Here is an 18,642-nt window from a genome sequence, read left to right on the forward strand (position 1 = left end):
ATTGGGGGTGCATTTGTAAAGAATTAAAAGGGCAAAAGTAGAATTCTTAAGAAAGAGTAAGGGTAAATTGGGAAAGAATGGTGAAAATATGAGATATTAAGGGTTTAACTTTAGAAACCCATTCATTCATCTTCTTCTCCACTGCCATTCTCCTTTCCTACTTCCTCTCAATTCCTTTTTCATTAGTTTAAGAATTTTGAAAGGGTTTTTTTGGAGTGATTGGAATAGAAAATCAAGCTAAGTCATCCTAAGGTAAGGATTCTTGCTTTGGATGTGAGGTTTTGTGTATATTTGTATATTAAAGTTGTATGGTTTTATTGTTTAAAGGGTGGAGAAAAGTCAAGCAAGCAAAGGAAAAGAAAATACTAGTGAGAGTTCTTCATCACAAGGTAAGTAAATCCCAACCCAAGTTGAGAATTCTTCTGAGTAGAGATTTAGTAGAAATGATGTATGCATGTTTTATGTATGTATTTGAGAAATTGAGTAGAGCTAGATGTCTACTTGTTGAGAAATTTAAATTGAGATAAGTATTCATGATAAGTTGTTGGATACTTTTCCTTTATAAGAAGTGTGGATGTGTGATGGGTTGAGATGAAGTTAGATGAGATTGAGTATGTATTTTGGGAGTGTTCTTCTATGATAGGGATTATGCCCATGGAAGGAAATTTACTTCCAATTTTGGATGGTTAAAGAGAGAACTAGAGTTGTAGTTAGAGAAGAGTTTTTTTTAGATGCACATGAGTTGTTTGATGAAATGCCTAAGAGAAGCATGAGGATGAGTTATGAACCTTAATTATTGCAACATTGCATATTGGCATTTCCTAAGTGCATTAATGAGCATGAACCATGCATATGCATTAATTGTGCATTGAGAAAGAATTTGAGAAAGAGTAGAAAATTACTCTAAGAGTTAAGCTACGTTATGATGAGTAGCTAGAGAAAGAGTAGAGACTTTGTGCACAAGCTACTCTAAGAGTTAAAGAAGAGAATAGAGTAAGTTGCGCAATGGGGAACCCGTGAGTGATGAGTAGAGTCACGAGAGTGGGCGCTTTGTGATCCCCAGCCGTGCCTCCGGTAAGATGGGGCTGTGACGTCACGTAGAGTGGAACATGAGATTCCAGCCGTGCCCTCCGTAAGAAAGGGCCGTGACATTTAAGAGATATAGAGAAAGAATGTACACAAACATGAGATTCCGGCAGGTCTTTCAGTGGCGAAAATGAGATCCAAGGGTACCGATGGAAAGCTCTGGTGATGGGAAGTTTAGATCAGGTCCTTGGGAGGTGAGAAGTCGCCGGAAATGAGCAAGATCTGGGCTAGAAGATGAAGAGGCGTGGCAGCAAAATAGCTGTAACGCCCCACTTGAGGTACGTAGCTAATGTTTCCTCTTTTGCTCTTATTTGAGTTGGTTTATTAGTAGTGTTGTTTGATTGAGTGATATGTTGAATACTTGCCCTGAAATTGGTTGAAATAGAAGAAGTTCTGTGTTCCAGGCTTCGCCGAGGCGAAGAAGAATCTTCGCCGCGGCGAAGAGGTGTTGAAACCACGGGGAAGCTGCTGGATAGTTTCGCTGCAGCGACAGAAGCTTCTTTGCCGTGGCGACAGGCCGACCAAAATATTTGTTAAGTTTTAGATATTTTCTTCCCTAAGGGCAATTTGACCATTCTACCCCTAATTGGTAGGAAAAGTGGGGAGTAAAATGTAAGGAATTTTCATGGAGAATATGTTGATATGGGGGTGTGTTTGTAATGAATCAAAGGATATAGATGGAATTCCCAAGGAAGAGTAAGGGCAAAATGGGAATGCTTGTGTATAAATTTCATTAAAAAGGATTAAGTCATTGCAAACCCTTCATTCTTCTTCTCCATCGCCACTCTCCTTTCTTACTTCCTCTCAAATTCTCTTTCTTTTGTTCAAGGATTTTTAGAGGGCTTTTGGAGTGATTTGGGGTAGAAAATTAATCTAAGGCATCCTAAGGTAAGGATTCTTGCTTTGGATGTGAAATTTTGTGAGATTTTGAGTATATTTGAATATTGAGGGTTTTTGTTCATTTGTTTAAAGAGTAGAGAAAAAGTCAAGCAAACCAAGAGAAAGGAAGAGCTAGTGAGATCTCTCCATAACAAGGTAAGTAAATCCCAACCCAAGTTGAGATTTGAGAATTTTCTTGATTAGGGTTTTTGATAGCAATTATGTATGTATGTTATATACATGTTATATGCCATGTTATTGAGTCTTAAATGGAGATTATTAGTGCTTTGTGATTGTTCATACATTTCAAGTATAAGAAGTGAGATGTGGGTTGGAAAGGTAGTTTGAGATGGAATTGAAGGATATTGAGAAATCCTTTTTGGAAGTGTCTTTCTTTGGCAGGAATTATGGCTATGTGAGGGAGTTTCTCCCCATTTTGGATGGTTAGAGAAAGACATAGACTTATTGTTATAGTAGAGTTTTATTATGCACTTGAGTTGTTTGATGAAATGCCTAATAGAGGTTTGAGTATGAGTAGTGAACCTTAATTCTTGCAACATTGCATGTTGGCATTTCATAAGTGCATTAGTGGAGATGAACCATCCATAGGCATTAATTGTGCATTGAGAAGTGACCTAAGAAAGAGTAGGAAACTTTGTGTATGCACTTGCTCTATGAGTAGAGAACTTTGTGGATGCAACTACTCTAAGGGTAGAGAGAATGAGAAGTGCTAGAGTAGAGTGAATGAGAAGAGTATTAGAAATGGGTTGATGCTTTGTGATCATCACCCGACAGTTATGAGAATCGGGTTGATGCTTCGTGATCATCACCCGAATAGTTATTAGAAATGGGTTGATGCTTTGTGATCATCACCCGATAGTTATTAGAAATGGGTGGATGCTTTGTGATCATCACCCGGTTAGTTATTAGAAAAGGGTTGATGCTTTGTGATCATCACCCGATATTTATTAGAAATGGGTTGATGCTTTGTGATCATCACCCGACAGTGATTAGGAACGGGTTAATGCTTTGTGATCGTCACCCGAAAGTCATGAGGAACGGGTAGGTGCTTTGTGGTCTCCACCCGATAGTTACGAAAACCGGGTAGGTGCTTCGTGATCCCCACTCGGTAGTCACTAAGAACGGGTTGGTGCTGTGTGAACTCCACCCGACAGTCATGAAGAATGAGATGGTGCTGTGTGAATGCCATCCGGCCGTACCTCCGGTAAGATGAGGCCATGACGTTTAGTAGGAAACAACAGAAAGTGTGAGGAAAGAATTAAGAGAATTACATACGGGGATAGACAGATAGAGGGTTTACTTACTGAGCATTATTTTGTGCTCACCCCGTTATTTTCCTTTCTGGATGCAGGATCTAGGTGATGATGCAGTCAGAGGGGCGTCGGCAAGCGAGGAGCAATAGCTACACTGTTTCCCCTGTTTTGTCTTTTTAAATGGCATTTTGTAAAAATTGCTCTTTGTGTATAAAAGACTTATTACATATAATGAAAAAGAAAAGTTTTGGGCCCATTTTCTATTATTATCATGTATACATTGTACTAGTTTACAGCAGTTGTTACAATAGCGAATTTCGGCGGTTTTTGCAGCGGCTAAAGCTCAGAATGTGTAGATCCGACCGTGGCAAAGGGAGATCGTCCTGGGGAGTCGAAACGTCGTCAGAAAAAAGTCAAAACTAGCCTAGAAGATGAAACGTTATGGTGGTGGAAGACGAACCGTCACGGCTGCGTGATGGTTCGCGGTGGTGGCTTGCGGTGGAGTTGACGGAAAGCTGAAGCTCTGTGCACGAGGAAGACGAAGAGTCGCCGGAGGTCATCGGAAATGGAAGGGGAAGAGTCGCTGAAAAATGGATGAACAGCGCCTCCTTATTCAGGCGACCTTTCGTTTTTTTTTATAGAACAAATTGAAAAATATCACTTTCATCCCTACACAATTGAAAAGTGACAAAATTAACCCTTATAGTATGACAGTTTACCCCCTAAACAGAATAAATGAGACAAAATCACCCCTAATCCATAAACCACAACCTAATATCAACTCTTATCCTTTCCAAAATCATTCCAAACACATTAAATTCATAAGAAAAATATTAGGAAGTGATTTTCGTGAATAAATTCATAAATACTTTAATTGTCTCAATATACTTCAATTTAATCACACATGGGTATTTTTATCACCAAAATAGAGTCACTTTCATGACTCTAACATACTCTCCAACTTACTCTTTGCTCATCCTCGAGTAAAGTTAAAAGAACTCTTTCAACATTCTCACAAAATCATACACAACCATATTCATCAACAACCAAGATATTCATCAAAAGGTAAAGTAAAGAATTTGAACACAACAAGCAAACAACACAATCCTAAATAAAGAACTAAAGTTTCTGTCAAGATTTGCTTATCTCCATTCAAGCTTCTCAAAAACACATTTCATATTCATATCACAAAGTTAAAATGTCATGCAAAGCTCCCCAACTTATGTACATGCAACATAATGCTCATTTTCCACACAAGATTTTGACATATAATTTCTTTTCATTCATCACTTGTATTTTTTATTATTTTTTTTATCTTAACTTCTTAAGCTTTCTGGAAGGTCCGTGTAACGGGCTTTAGGTCAATGACTCCCAAACCAGATGGCTATAGGGCACTAAGTGTAGACCACTCCTCGAACTTATTCACCCGAACTAATTAGGCTACAAGTCAAGACTTTTTTTTTATTTTTTTATTTTTTTATTTTATAAAGCTCATGATCTATGTAATAACTTCTTAAGCTTTCTAAAGGACCCATGTAACGAGCTTTAGGCCAACCACTCCCAAGCTAGATAGCTTTAGGGGATTAGGTGTAGAACACCCCTCGGGCGTACTCACTCGAGTCAACTAGGCTACAAATCAAAACCAAATCATCAAGCAACATTTAAGCACTTTTAACACACGCAAGATAATAAATGAAACTTTGCTCCATAGGCATGTAAAGTATGTGGGAGACTTGCATAAACACTAAAACACATGACATTTACACAAAACAGTGTCTAACCACAATTATGGACAAACCTAGCACAAAATAGAACCAATAGTTCAATGTTTAAAACCATGTTGCACAAAAATTTTTCAAAAACCTCACAAAACCTTTCAACTAGCACTTTAATTGCTTCTAAAATGGTGATTATGCATGAATTCATGAAAATTTTTAAAAATAACTCACTTTAGTTCACTTTAACCACTTTTGGACTTACAAGAATAAGATTCAACATATTTTCAACAAAAACATCATCATGCCACAAAAATTTAAGCACAATCTCCACAAAAGTCTCATCAACAACACTTCACAAAGCTATCACAATCTCCATAAAAGCATCATCTACAACACTTCACAAAAATATCACAATCTCCACAAAAGCGTCATCAACAACACTTCACAAAAATATAAAATCAAATCAACACTCCCCAACTTCAAATGTCATTGTCCTCAATGACCCACAACTACAAACATCCTCCCCAACTTAGCATCAAATGATCTCAAATGGCAATATGATCAATCATATAAAAANAATAGCTACACTGTTTCCCCTGTTTTGTCTTTTAAAATGCATTTTTGTAAACAGTACTATTTGTGTATAAAAGACATATGTATTATTAATGAAAAGAAAACTTTGGGCCCAATTTTACATTGTTATTATGCATGCATTGTACTAGTTTTCAGTAGATGTTACATCCGGTCAGATAGGGCCGTGACTTACTAGAAAAAAAGTTAGTATAAAAGAGTTATGAGAAAGAGAAAATAGATAGTTATATTAGAGAAAGAGTTACGGGGATATTTGAGTAAATGGGTTTACTTACTGAGCACTGTTTTGTGCTCATCCAGTTGTTCCCTATGTTTTTGCAGGTTCTAGATGAGGACACAGTCGGATGGACATCGGCACACGAAGAGAAATGATTACACTGTCCACCCTATTTTGATAGTTTTGCATATGATACAAATCTTGTATATATTTGTATAAAGAATACATATGTTTAATAAAAGAAAATTTTGGGCCCAACTTTTTATGCTATTTTTACATGTACTTTTACTATGCATGTTTTTATGAGAATGGAGTCGTTACAGGCAGGGGGTGGGGGTGATTTTGTCATAAATTAGAGTTTTATATAAGTAGGGGTGTTTTAGCTAAATATGAAATATTGGGGGGTGAAAGAAATTATTCAAAACACACCCAGCAATTTATTCCCCCTAACCAAACATATTAGTATAACATATCCACCAACTAACCAAACACATTTTTCTAAAGATTCCCAGTAATCTTCAAGGTAATATAAGATTCCAATAATCTAACATTCCCTGAACCAAATGCACCCTAAATCATATTCTCTCCCAAACCAAACCATCACAATTTCTAATTCCCCTGATTAAATCTCTCTCTGTCAAAATTCAAGCCAACCACTACCAGCCGCACTATCCAAACTGATATTTTGATTGACGAATTTTTTTTTTTTTTTTAGGTTGTAGATTATGCTACTATTTTTACTATTTGTGGTGGGATTCAAATTGAATCCCAAAAGGTATATTTAATCTCATTTTCCTCTTTGATTTACAGTTTAGTAACTCTGAAACTGATATTTATTCTCTTTGGAACAAGGATTTTGTTTTGGCTTTGTTGAATTTGAAGAGGAAGTTGCTGTGCAAAATGCAATAGAGGTGTGTGTTAGCTTTTGTTGTTGTGACTGGTTTCTTGTTATCCATTTGTAGATTGTATCTTGAGGATATGGTTTTAATGAAATTCATATATTTTGTTCCACCATGGATGAAAACAAAATAGATTATTTGTGAGTTCCTTTTTGTCTATTTATGATGTTCACCTCTAGTTTTTGGTATTTTACATGTATTCTAAACTTTGATGCTATTTTTTGATGTCATAACTGAAAGTTTTAAGACTTTAACAAGTTGTTTAAACTTAAGCGGAATGGGTCAACTTGTTCTTTGTGCTTTATGTGTTGGTTTAATGATCATCAACATAAACAAATCATCCATAGCAAAATATAAAGAACACAACATATTTTTACATGATTTGGCAGCTTGTCTACATCCATGGGACCAAGTCTAGAAGAAGCTAACCCACTATCATAAACATTTTGTGTTCAAATACAAAGTTAAAGATAAGCACGAGTTTCAAAACACTCTCTATTTATGACAACACTTCAATTTCACTCTTTGGTTGAACCTCTAGCCATCATAGCAAGCTTCACACCCGAGACCACCTGGTCAACCTTGAGCTCCTCTCAAGGTTCAACATCGATGATGGGAATGCAAAATGTCATATTTAACCCCCTTAATGTTTAGTCTTTTATATGTATTTGTTTCCTAATTGTACTCATTATTACTTTATTTTGGTTTAGGAAGCAAATGGAGGTGTTAATTGAAAAACGGAATTAATTAGGGGAATTCGGACAGTTTCGCCACTGCTTCGTATTCTGGGCATAATTCTCTCATCCGAGCTCCGATTGAGATGATTCAAAATGCTGTGGAACGCTAAGAAAGAGATCTACAACTTTCATGTTTTGAGTTTTTAGAGATACTGGCTGAATAAAGGTTGTAATCGAGCTTGAAGTTGACGCACCTGCATTGCCGACGTCCTGGAGCGTTTTGACTTGTTATGCAAGTCAGTCTATTATTGCACGTTTTGAAGACATACTTGCTGCACGAAAATTACAGCTGGAAACACCACTTTCCTATTTTATTAGGACTCTATTTTATTTTATTTCCAATTAGAATTAAATTAGGATTAATGTTATTTTAGGATAGGAGAATATTTCTTTTAGGAGATTGAGTGGGATTCGAATTCTAAAATTGGATTTTAAAAGGGAGATCAGATTAGGTTTGAAGGGACCACGCCTCTCTCTCTTTTCTTCTCTGGAATTTTCTTTCTCTTGAGTTTTTGTGATGGCCATGAGCGGCTAGAACTTTTGTAACTTGGTCGAAGGAAACGGAAACCTCGGAATCAAATAAACTGTGAGATCTTTCTGTTTTTAGTGTTAAATTCATGTTTGAGTATTGAATGTTATTCTGTGCATATTTTCATGATTGATGCATTTAATTACTAGGAGGCCTACTAGTGTATTATTTGTTGAAATCTACTGCTAAGTTTGATATCAAATCCGTAATTGTTTGATCCCTCCAACTTGTGAAGCAATTAGGGTTAGTAATTTGCTGCGTCAGGAATTAGTAACCTTACGAAGAACATTCAACTAAATTAAATACAACCGCTTGTGTTTGTGTTGTTTAGCTTCATCGATCTCTCTAATTCTTAAGGCTGCCACTAGATTAAATCTTGAGCGCTTGTCTAGGGTTGTTTAGGGGTAAGATTAATTAGGATCGCTTGTTTCCTGATTAATTACAATTAAGGAGAGATAGGAAATTATTTTCAACGGTGAATATTCAATATGTGAATTGATTTTCTTTGCATCAATGATCAGTTATAAGATTCCGATGGTGGATGTTGACAGAGACCAAGTTCGTCCTTTTGATTGAATTCGAATTAAATTGTTTTTGCTTTTACTGAAATTGTTTTCTGTTTTTACACAAACCCCCCAGCGTTTTTCACATCAAAGAAAATTCGGGTTGACACTCTTCGTGGGATCGACCCTTGCTTACCCTATTTACAGTTCAGTAGTTAGGTTCGGAAGGTTTTAATTCTGGGTGCCTACGACAGCACGCCAAACATCGAAGATGCACTTCAGTTCCAAAAGCTTAAAACTCCTCAAGCATCAACAAGGACCAACGTTCTAGCCATGAACAAAACAAAGTGTAACCAAGGTATTTGTAAGGCTACCTAAGCATATGAAACCTGATTCAAAACTAATAAAACCTCAAAGAATATGAATAGAACTTTCAGAGGTATATTCAGGCTTGAAATGAAATGCATTGGAGAAGACAAATATAAAGAAACTTGCTACCCAATGCAAGGGGACAGCCAGCTAAAAAGCATTTTACATGTTTAGCCATTTTGGGAAAGTTTTCACCAAACTTTCTAGGAACCACTATAAAGCAAAAAAGAATTTTCTGGTACACCTAATGAGCTAATTGCACATGTACATGGACCAGTTACACATGTCTCAGATAAGGATAAAATCCTAGCATCAAATGGAGACGTAACATGTGTTCATAGAATCTGGCTCTCAGTTTTTGCTGAATTTAATAAATAGGTTTGAAATTATAAGATTAAATTCCTAAATTTTGATGGGGGTTTTGATTTAATATTACTTATGTTGAGGTATAGGTTAATTAGTTGTTGTTTTAAGTTGGGTTTGATAAATTTTGCTTAGTTATTGAGTTAATTTTGAAAGAATTGATGAAACCCCCAATTGTAGAGACTTAAGGATGTGGTTTAATTTTAATATATTCATTAATTGCTTGATATTTAGAGGATTTGATAAATTTTCTTGGGCTTATAAGTTGAATTTTATCGGGATAGTACAAATGGTTTGGAAAGTCTAAATTATAAGATTTGGAGCTTTGATTTACACTTGATATTTTGACCCCACTGACTAAAAGTCTCCCTGATCATATATCTACTATTTTCTAATTGTTGAGTGCTGTGAATGTGTTATATTTTCATTAATTACTTGTTTCTCGGAAGATGTAGTTCGAGGATTTCTTTATGATGTTTTCTTCTATTTAAACATGACAGCAATTGTTCTGGTTGGTTTTGAATTTACAATAAACTATTTTCTTTTGCTTGGGATTGTTTTGTACTTGGTGAAATTTTTTGTTCGTCGAGTGTGTTGCTGATGTTAAGCTTATTGGTGGCTACAGAATTTAAGTTTACTCTGTTATAGTTTCTGTCGTTAAAACATTAATCAAGGCGTGCACATTTAGGGAAAGCTTCATTCTCCATGCTGAAACTGAAACTTCTTCCAATAAGTATACACCTTTGGGGAAAGCTTTGCCAATAAAAAAAAAAAAAAAAAAAAAAAAACATGGTCCCCTGTTTTCCTCTGTTTTGTTTTCACAAAGGCCTCACAAATTTTTCCCATCCACATCTTTGGTTATTAAATTATCCAGTCCAATTTTGAACATCATAATGGTACTTTTGCCTTTTGCAATGACTGAACTACTCTCTAAATTAGAAGATGGGAAATTTTTACTGGTTAAACTACTATATTTTCCTATTCTAATAACTGGAATATTGGTAATCAAGGCAAATTGAAATGGTATGTGCTATACCTCAATCCATACACATATTCATGAACAACAACTAGTAAATCATTTATGATGCATATTCTTTCCTTTAAATTTTTAAGAAAATTGTCTTTTTTTAATTGCTTGTGTTTCGGAGGAAGACACAATTCCAGGATTCAGATTTCTATATAGTATATTCTCTTACTTGAACATGATAGTAACCATTCTGCTTGGTTGTGAATTTATATAAGTTCTTACCTTTCTCTTGGGATTGTCTTATACTTGGTGAACTCTTTTTATTTTGTTGAGTGTATTGATAGTGTGAAGCTTGCTAGTGGTTACAGCCTGCAGAATTTAACTTCACCTCAGTACAGCTCGCCAAGCCCTTGGCATAAGATCATTGCGTTAAACATTAGGTTGTTTTGATCACCAATGGCTCATGGAGGTAAGATGAATAGAAGGGAGAATATAGGGAAACACCGAGGCATGTGGCTGATTCAACGTTAGTGCATCATGGGTTTCTTTTGATTCAATAACTCATGAGTTATCTATTTTATTCATCAAAATATAGTTAAAATGCCTGCCGCTTATAGCTACACCAAATCTTGCTAAAATTAAAAGAGGAACTGGGTTTTCAATAACAGTTGAAACCAAGTAACTGTGCTCTTTAATGAGAAAGCAAGAGATTTAAAGAATTACATGTTTCATCAATCACAACCTAACATATTGTTAAAATTAAACAAAGATAATAATTCCTAAATATTCTTCAATTATATATATATATATATATATATATATATAAACATTAGCTCGAGTGATTTATGTATGTATCCACAATGGATGTCCCATCAAATAGAAGCGGTTTGCACATGTATCCATAATTTATCTCCTCTCAAACACAAGTGATTTGCGCATGAATAGACAATTTATCTCCTGTTAAACACAATCAAATACCATTATTACAGTAAAACAAAGTTGATGACCTTAATTATGAAAATTATTATCTAGGGTAAACTTTTTTAAAGCACACACAAAAATAAAAAATATAAATATAAATGATAATTTGAGGAAAGATCTCCTTAACTTTGAAAATGCATTGATAAAATCTGAGCCAAATCAAATTTGAACATTTCATTGACCCACCAGTCACAGATATTGAAATAGAAGATTGATATATTATAGAAAATTTAAAATATTTATATCCCTAAGATAATTTGTTTGATGAGCAAGTTATATCAAATAAGGACATAACGTTTTTGCTCTTGGAAAACTCAGTGTGAGGCTTTTCCAAGTAGAAGAACGAGTGTTTTAGGACAATGTGGGATCTCAATCCTCTTTTGAATTGTCCTTACACTTAGATTCTCTACCTAGTTATGATTTTACTTCTTTATTTTGAGAATATGTAACGCCCCACTTGAGGTACGTAGCTAATGTTTCATCTTTTGCTCTTATTTGAGTTGGTTTATTAGTAGTGTTGTTTAATTGAGTGATATGTTGAATACTTGCCCTGAAATTGGTTGAAATAGAAGAAGTTCTGTGTTCTAGGCTTCGGCAGGGCGAAGAAGAATCTTCGCCGCGGCGAAGAGGTGTTGAAACCACGGGGAAGCTGCTGGACAATTTCGCCGCGGCGACAGAAGCTTCTTCGCCGCGGCGACGGGCCAACCAAAATGTTTGTTAAGTTTTAGATATTTTCTTCCCTTAGGGCAATTTGATCATTCTACCCCTGATTGGTAGGAAAAGTGGGGAGTAAAATGTAAGGAATTTTCATGGAGAATATGTTGATATGGGGGTGTGCTTGTAATGAATCAAAAGATATATATGGAATTCCCAAGGAAGAGTAAGGGCAAAATGGGAAGGCTTGTGCATAAAATGTGTTAAAAGGAATTTAAGTCATCGCAAGCCCTTTATTCCTCTTCTCCATCGCCACTCTTCTCTCTTACTTCCTCTCAATTTCCCTTTCTTTTGTTCAAGGAGTTTTAAAGGGCTTTTGGAGTGATTTGGGGTAGAAAATCAATCTAAGGCATCCTAAGGTAAGGATTCTTGCTTGGTTGTGAAGCTTTGTGAGTTTTTGAGTATATTTGATTATTGAGGGTTTTTATTCTTTTGTTTAAGAGTAGAGAAAAAGTCAAGCAAACCAAGAGAAAGGAAGAGCTAGTGAAATCTCTCCATAACAAGGTAAGTAAATCCCAACCCAAGTTGAGATTTGAGAATTTTCTTGATTAGGGTTTTCATAGCAATTATGTATGTATGTTATATACATGTTATATGCTATGTTAATGAGTTTTAATTGGAAATTAGTATTGCTTGGGGTTGTTTATGCACTTCAATTGTGAGAAGTGAGATATGGGTTGGAAATGTAGTTTGAGATGGGATTGAAGATATTGAGAAATCCTTTTTGGAAGTGTCTTTCTTTGGCAGGAATTATGGCTATGTGAGGGAGTTTCTCCCCATTTTGGACGGTTAGAGAAAGACATAGACTTATTGTTATAGTAGAGTTTTATTATGCACTTGAGTTGTTTGATGAAATGCCTAATAGAGGTTTAAGTATGAATAGTGAACCTTAATTCTTCCAACATTGCATGTTGGCATTTCATAAGTGCATTAGTGGAGATGAACCATCCATAGGCTTTAATGGTGCATTGAGAAGTGACCTAAGAAACAGTAGGAAACTTTGTGTATGCACTTGCTCTATGAGTAGAGAACTTTGTGGATGCAACTACTCTAAAGGCAGAGAGAATGAGAAGTGCTAGAGTAGAGTGAATGAGAGGAGTATTAGAAATGGGTTGATGTTTAGTGATCATTACCCGACAGTTATGAGAATCGGGTTGATGCTTCGTGATCATCACCCGAATAGTTATTAAAAATGGGTTGATGCTTTGTGATCATCACCCGAAAGTTATTAGAAAGGGGTTGATGCTTTGTGATCATCACTCGACATTTATTAGAAATGGGTGATGCTTTGTGATCATTACCCGACAGTGATTAGGAACGGGTTAATGCTTTGTGATCGTCACCCGAAAGTCATGAGGAACGGGTAGGTGCTTTGTGGTCTCCACCCGATAGTTACAAAAACCGGGTAGGTGCTTCGTGATCCCCACTCGGTAGTCACTCACGAACGGTTGCTGCGGTGTAAATCCACCGACAGTCATGAAGATGAGATGGTGCGTGTGAACGCCATCCGGCCGTATCTCGGTAAGATGAGGCCATGACGTTTAGTAGGAAACAACAGAAAGTGTGAGGAAAGAATTAAGAGAATTACATACGGGATAGACAATAAGGGTTTACTTATTGAGTATTATTTGTGCTCACCCCTTATTTTCCTTTGTGGATGGCATGATCTAGGTGATGATGCAGTCGGAGGGGCGTCGGCCAGCGAGGAGCAATAGCTACACTGTTTCCCCTGTTTTGTTTTTTAAGTGCATTTTGTAAAATTGCTCTTTGTGTAAAAAGACTTATTACATATAATGAAAAAAAGGTTTGGGCCCATTTTCTATTATTACATGTATACATTGTACTAGTTTACACAGTTGTTACAGAATATCTTTAAGATAGTTTGTTTCGTGGGCAAGTTATTTATGTTTTGATATGGACAAATTCTAGGTTAGATCAAGTTGAAATTGTCGAAACCTTTAGTGAGTAGGAGACTAGGTTCCATCTATAAAATAACCTTGGAGATCTGTTAGTAAACGATCCCGTATACGCAGCGGAAACAAATAAATAAAATACAAGGATCGTTTACATGAGCCAAGATCAAGGGTATAATTTTACAATTCATATTAAAGCAAGAATCTGCAGAAATTAATAATCTGTGTGTTAGAAACCATACGCACGTTGAGCTCCACCACGATTGTCTTTGAACGTTTTGCTACCGATCCAAGTGTAGGATCGAACCCATGTAGTCCCACGAAGACAATCTCAAAAGAACCAAGAGGGATTTGCTAGATCCTCTTTGGCTTCAAGATTAAGAGAAAAGAAATCAAATTAAATTGATTTAGGCCAAAGAAAGGTTTCGCCATGGGAGTGATTGAGAGGGCTGCTGTTGTTTTAATTTTAAAAAGAAATCATTAATTTATTAATTACACACACACTTTTCTTTTTATAGTTAATCTTTGCCCTAATCCCATAGGAGGCTTGGGCTCCAACCCAAACACCCTATGTTGCCAAACACTCCCAATTTGATTTATTTTATTTTCCATCATTATCCAATTAAAATCAATTAAATATTTTTTGATATATTTATTAACATTTAACAATAATATAATATTTAATATGTGCGAACACACATTTAAACTAATTTCACTTATTTAATTTTTCTAACAATTAAATAAAGGCTACGACCTCAGCAAATTTAATTGCACTGTAAAAACCAAAATACCCTTTCGCCTTAAAAGAAAACGCCATTCTTTCTTCTTAGATCTTAAATTATCTTCTATGTGTGTGACCCGGCTCCTCATCATATGGCAGTGCATAGTACCGCGATTAACACCAATTAATCATCTCACTAATACACAGACCAAGATGGCCCCTAGCAAGGCATCATGGCCACCCGATAGATTCAGATTTAGCAAAGTAGCTACCTGTCAACGATATGGTTATCGTGCAATTCGATCCTTTCATCATACGTTATCTAGACAGATGAAGGCATAGAAATAGTGTCAACCTTTGGTTACTCTCGATATTATTATTCAGTTTCTGGACCAATGACCCATATTATAAACTGGATGAGCAACAACTCAATCCCACTGTGGCCACAGTTTTAGTGTCATTGCCATATCTGAATTACGCTGTGAGATAACTTTCTCCATACCCGAGAGTGATGAATCCTCTGTCAATCCACCATAGTCTTGATACACTCCTTATGTAGCCAATCACCATCGTATTGACAGCTTGAAAAGAACTTCGTAGGCTAGTGTCAAACTACACCAATCGGTGCACAAGACGGTCCGGTGATCTCAAGTCTAAGGATCACATGCACCACCATTCATTAGAGGATTTGTTCCATAGACACTGGGTTACCATCCATATGGAATCCTCTGGTGGGTCAGTCCAGTGAACTTGCTGCGGTGAAAACGCCTACAGCAAGCACCCATGTGTTGCACCGGTTGTCACCAAACACCTTGACAAGTGAGATCAGTCACTGCCTTTCGACAGGGTCGTTCAACACTATGTAGCCTTACATATTATCTGTGCCCTTAATTTAGAATAATACTGGGGCTATGGACGTTTCTAGAATGGCACATATTGCTCATAGGGTTCTCACTATCAAGATTTGAACACACTTGATACCCTCATCACGGTTCTACCATTCTAAAGACATATATCAATACATATGGCAATAATAATGATTTACGCGATATAGATAATAAAACGCCTTTTATTGATTAATGAACATATTACAAGAGTAAATTCTACAATAATTAATTGGCTCTAGGGCATCTACTCTAACAATCTCCCATTTGCACTATAGCCATCATTCATGTATTTAATACCAAATGATCTCAAGTGCCTGTCACGCTTCTGCTGCGACAAAGGCTTTGTTAGTGGATCTGCGAGATTGTCGTCAGTATGCACTTTACTAATCTGCACGTCTTCCTCTCAACTATCTCTCTGATAAGATGGAATCGTCTGAGTATGTGTCTGGATTTCTAATGAGACCTTAGTTCCCTGTCTTGAGCAATTGCTCCATTGTTGTCACAATAGATGTCTATAGGATCAACAATCATAGGAACCACAAGAAGCTCAATATGAACATCTTAATCCAGACTGCCTCCTTGGCAGCATCCGACAATGCAATATACTCAGCCTCTATTGTAGAATCCGCTACATTGCTTTGCTTGGAGCTTTTCAACTCACTGCACCCCCATTGAGACAAAATACAAACCCTGATTGCGATCGATAATCATCTTTGTCCATTTGGAAACTAGCATCACTCTATCCTTTCCAGTGAGCTCATCTTCCCCTTCATAAACCAGAACATATCCTTAGTCCTCTTTAGGTACTTAAGAATATTCTTGACAGCCATCCAGTGACACTCACCTGGATCTGATTGATATCTATTACTAGTGCTCAAAGCACATGAGACACAATCCGAGTACATAGCATGGCATACATGATGGATCCAATTGCTGATGCATATGGGATCCTCTTCATCCTATCTCTCTCTTGTGTTTTAGGACACAATTCCTTAGAGAGATAAACACCATGTGACATCGGAAGAAATCCCTTCTTGGTTGTTCCATACTGAATCTTTCAGTACTTTGTCAATATATGTACTCTGACTTAGGCCAAGCAACCTACGCGACTATCACGATAGATCTTTATACCAAGGATGTAGGCTGCTTCCCCTAAGTCCTTCATGGAGAAGTACTTGGATAACCAAGTCTTTACCAATTGCAAGTTCGGTATATCATTCCCAATCAGAAGTATGTCATCGACATACAATACTAGGAATGCTCACGCTCCCACTCACTTTCTTGTAAACACGGGCGCATCTACGTCTTGAAAACTAAATTCTTTTACGGCTTCATCAAAACGAATGTTCCAACTCCTTGAAGCTTGCTTGAGTCCATTAATGGATCTCTGCAACTTGCATACCTTATTAGCTTGACTATCAAGAACGAAACATCAGGTTATGTCATGTACACATCCTCCTCAAGGTTTCCGTTCAGGAAAGCAGTTTTGACATCCTTTTGCCAAATCTCATAGTCATGATATGTAGCATTGCAAGCATCATCCGGATGGATTTAATCATGGCAATCGACGAAAGGTTTCTTCATAGTCAATGCCTGAATTTGTTTGAAACCTTTGACAACCAGCCGTGCTTTATAAGTATGCACGTTGCCATCCATGTCAGTCTTCTTCTTGAAGACCCATTTACACCCTATGGGTTTTACCCCTCAAGTGGTTCCACCAGAGACCACACTTGGTTCTGGTACATGGGGTCCATCTCAGATTTCATATCTTCAAGCCATTAACGGAATCTAGATCCGATATAGCGTCTTCATAGGTTCTGGGTTCATCATCTTGGTAGACCAGTACGTCACCATGTTGAGTCACAAGATAACCGTATCTCTCGGGCTCATGGCGTACTCTCCAGATCTACGTGCTCCTATGCTACCTGAGGTGGTTCACTTTGATCCACAAGTTGTGGAGTAACCTCCTCATGATGCCCAACCACTTCCTGTGGCACATCATCAGTATATCTTGTGGTTCTAGAACTTCTCGAGTTCTACTTTTCTCCCACTAGTACTTCTTAGAAAATATTCCTTTTCTAGGAAGACACCAGATCGAGCAACAAAAATTTGGCGCTCTTCTGGTGGTAGAAATATATCCTTTGGTTTCCTTTAGATACCCCACAAATATACATTTATAGGATTTTGGGCCAGCTTGTTCGAAGTCAATTTCTAACATAAGCTTCGCAACCCCAATCCTTAGATAAGACGAGTTGGGCTTTCACCCACTCCATAGCTCATATGGAGTCTTATCTACAGACTTTGACGCACACGGTTCAAAAGTAGGCGCAGTTTCTAGGGCATAACCCCAGAACAATGCAGGTAAATCACTAAAACTCATCATGACCTAACCATGTCAAGTAAGGTCCTATTCCTCCTTTCTGACACTCCATTGTGTTGGGTGTATAAGGAGTGAGTTGTGATACTATCCCACATTCCTTCAAGTACTCGAAAAACCCTGAGCTTAAGTATCACCTCTTCGATCTGACCGAAGAGCTTTAATACTTTTGACCAACATATTCTGTACTTCATTTCTGAATTCCTTGAATTTATCAAAGGCTTCAGATTTATGTCTCATTAGGTAGACATAACTATATCTACTGAAATCATAGTAAAGTGATGAAGTATGAATATCCACCTCTGGCTTCAACTGTTAGTGGACCACATACATCACTATGGATGATGCCTAACACTCAGTAGCCTTTCATCTTGTCCTGTGAAAGGAGACTTGGTCATCTTGCCTAACAGGCATGACTCGCATACCTCAAATGACGAAAGTCGAAAGGGTCCAAAACTCCATCCCTTTGAAGTTTTACAATGCGGATCTTATTAACATGACACAATCTACAGTGCCAGAGATATGTCTGGTTTTGATCACTATGTTTAGCTCTCTGGTTTCAATATTGAGAATATCTTTATTGTTTAATCAAGAACATATAATCCATTATATAACCTTGCAATTCCAAATAGAATACCATTCAAACTAAAGGACAACAATCCATAGAATCTCAAAATGATACCCCATATTACCAAAGCGGATACTGAAATAATATTTCAGAAATGAAGGTACATGATAACAGTTATGTAGTTCCAATAATAAGCCCCTAGGCAAAGATAAACAATAAGTCCCTACAGCCAATGTAGCCACATGTCTCCATTTCCAACTCGTAGGTCCACCTCTCCTTGGCGAGCACTCTACTCTGCCTTAGTCCCTCCACATCAGTACAAATGTGAGTACCACATCCTGTGTCAATG

The sequence above is a fragment of the Pistacia vera genome, unplaced genomic scaffold, assembly GCF_008641045.1.
Source record: "Pistacia vera cultivar Batoury unplaced genomic scaffold, PisVer_v2 Contig564, whole genome shotgun sequence".
Taxonomy (NCBI): Eukaryota; Viridiplantae; Streptophyta; class Magnoliopsida; order Sapindales; family Anacardiaceae; genus Pistacia; species Pistacia vera.